This window comes from Arachis ipaensis, chromosome B3 (genome assembly GCF_059453495.1).
Source record: "Arachis ipaensis isolate K30076 ecotype BB chromosome B3, ASM5945349v1, whole genome shotgun sequence".
NCBI classification, from domain to species: Eukaryota; Viridiplantae; Streptophyta; class Magnoliopsida; order Fabales; family Fabaceae; genus Arachis; species Arachis ipaensis.
The window spans coordinates 97,417,744-97,420,578 of NC_142438.1; the positions used below are offsets into that span (position 1 = coordinate 97,417,744).

General features: G+C 40.1%; 1 non-coding gene across 1 annotated transcript; it reads right to left on the bottom strand.

The window, feature by feature from the left end:
• Nucleotides 1–2,251: 2,251 nt before the first annotated feature.
• LOC148571703 (small nucleolar RNA R71) lies at nt 2,252–2,355 on the bottom strand. Its single transcript, XR_015909033.1, has one exon. It is a non-coding gene; the product is annotated as a small nucleolar RNA R71 (small nucleolar RNA).
• Nucleotides 2,356–2,835: the final 480 nt, after the last annotated feature.

Below are 2,835 nucleotides of genomic sequence, written 5' to 3' on the forward strand. Positions count from 1 at the left end.
TTAACCTTAAACTGAAGCTTAAACGTGCTTCTACAAAAGGCCTCACTGGAAGTGTCTGGCGTTTAAGCTGCAGTTTAAGCTTAAACTGCAACTTAAACGCCACTCTTGGAAAAGGTTTCTGGGCCAAAAATAGTGCGGTTTAAGTTAGTCTTTGAGCACAAACATTAACTTAAACTTACTCTGGTATGAAACCCAATTGAATATCATGGTTTATGGGATTGGGCCTGAAGGATTGATGAGTTTGAAATCTCAATTTATTGAGTCATGTGTCATTATTTGATTATCACTAAGTTGGCTCAATGAATGTTACAGAATTTGGATCAACAGCCTCATCAAGATTATGGATCATAAACCCAAGGCAAAAGGAAAGCAGGGAGAGGCCTCAAAGCCCAAGAAACACAACAGAAGCTCAATATAGAAAGTGTATAAATAGGATAGAATTTAAGTTAGGGAGACGGGGACCTTCACTTTTAGCTAGTTTTCATATCTTTGTAATTGAATTCAGAGCTATGACTCACTAAACCCCCTTTCATTGGGTTAGGGAGCTCTATTGTAATTCAATGAATCAATAATAGTTTATCTTCTTCTTCAATCTTTTCTCTTGAATTTTGTTAGAAAGCTTCTTGATCTAATTCCATTGGGTAGTTGTCTTGGGAAAGAAACTACCCATAATTGGAATCCTTCGGAACCTTGGGAAAGGAATAGAGGATTCATGCTAGAGAAGCTTTCTCACAGTGAATTGGATTGGGGTTTGGATGGATATTGTGACATGTAATCCTACCAAATTGTGGTTCATGAAACTGTGTGGTATAATCAGTGATCAAGCATCATCTCTTCTTATGAACATTTAAACCAAGGGATTGGGAATTTGTTCATTTTTAGAGAGAATTGGTGAGCCAAGGGATTGGGATCCAATCATATAAGATTGCCAAGCAAAATTCAATGAACGCATTGCTTGAGGAAGAGATAAACATGTTTTGATTCGGAGATCTCAATATCTCCTATAACCCAATGAATCCCACAATTCTGATTTACATCTTCTCTTTACATTCTGCAACTCAATTCATGCAATCACCCCCATTCCCTTTTAATTTCAGCAATTTAGTTTCTGCTCTTTAATTCATGCAATTTAAGATTCCGCCATTTCAATTTCTTGTCATTTACTTTTCCCGCCAATTTTACATTCCGCAATTCTCATCTCAATCTTGATTCAGCTCAACTAGAACACACTTCTAATCCGAATTGCTCACTCAACCAATCCTTGTGGGATTCGACCTCACTCTATTGTGACTTTTTACTTGACGATAACCGGTGCACTTGCCGGAAGGAATTTTGCCGATCGTGCAATTTCCTAAATCATAGCATAACTAGTTTATGCGCATCAAGTTTATGGCGCCGTTGCCGGGGATTGGTTTTCGATTGACAATTCTCCAATTGGAAGCTAACTAGATTGAGCAATTTCTCTTGCTTTGTTAATTCTGTTCAAGTTACTTGTTGAATTTTAATTTCTGCACTCGGTTACATGCTTTCTTTCTTTATGCCTTTAAATTCAAGCAACTAACTCACTGACTCACTAACTGTTTGAATTAATTCCTCAATTGCTCTAACCATACTCTTCCATTAACCAAGAGTATTTCACTTGTTTGTGCCTGTGCTGTGTTCTTGTATGACAGGTAGGAGAGGAGAGACATCAACTCCTCCATATACCGAACCAGAGAGGACCCTTCATAGACTGAGAAGGGAAGCAAGAGGGAAGAGAGTAGTGGAAGAAGAGGAATCTGAAGGAGAATCTGAGGACAATTTTGAGGAAGCTTTAGATCTCAACATGGATAGAGAAGTTCACAACCATGAGAGAGCTGATGGAAACAATGCCATTCCTGAGAGGAGGGTTCTTAGTTCATACATAAACCCAACCTCTGGGAATTGTGGTAGCAGCATCCAGAAACCACCCATTCAGGCTAACAATTTTGAACTCAAACCACAGCTAATATCACTTGTGGAGAATCATTGTTCATTTGGTGGAAGTGCTAATGAAGACCCAAACCAACATCTGACAAAATTCCTGAGAATTTGTGACACTGTGAAGTCCAATGGAGTCCAGGAAGATGCATATAAACTGCTTTTGTTCCCATTTTCACTTAGGGACAAGGTAGCTAAGTGGCTGGAATCATTCCCAAGGGGGAGTCTAACAACATGGGATGAGGTGGAAAGCAAGTTTCTGGCACGTTTCTACCCCCCACAAAAGGTCAATAGGCTTCGATCTGAGGTTCAGACTTTTAGACAACAAGATGGTGAAACTCTCTACGAGGCATGGGAGAGATTCAAGGACTTGACAAGGAAATGCCCACCAGACATGTTCCATGATTGGGTGCAATTGCATATTTTCTATGATGGACTCTCTTATGAATCAAGGAAGGCTGTAGACCATTCATCAGGAGGTTCATTGAACAGGAAAAAGACTGTGGAAGAGGCCATTGAGGTGATTGAGACAGTGGCTGAGAATGAGTACTACTATGCATCAAAAAGGCACAACACTAAGGGAGTCATGGAGCTGAACCATGTTGATACAATTCTAGCCCAAAACAAGGTGTTTGCCAAGCAACTAGCAGAGCTTACCAGGCAATTAGAAACAAAGCAAGTGGCTACAATACACACACAAGATCAAGAGGAAGTAAGCATTGAAGGAGGTGATTGGGAAGAGGCCAACTATGTGGGAAACCAACAAAGGCAATCATATGATCCACACTCCAACACTTACAACCCAGGATGGAAAAATCACCCAAACTTTGGGTGGGGGAACCAACAAACCCAACCACAAAACCACAAACCTTACAA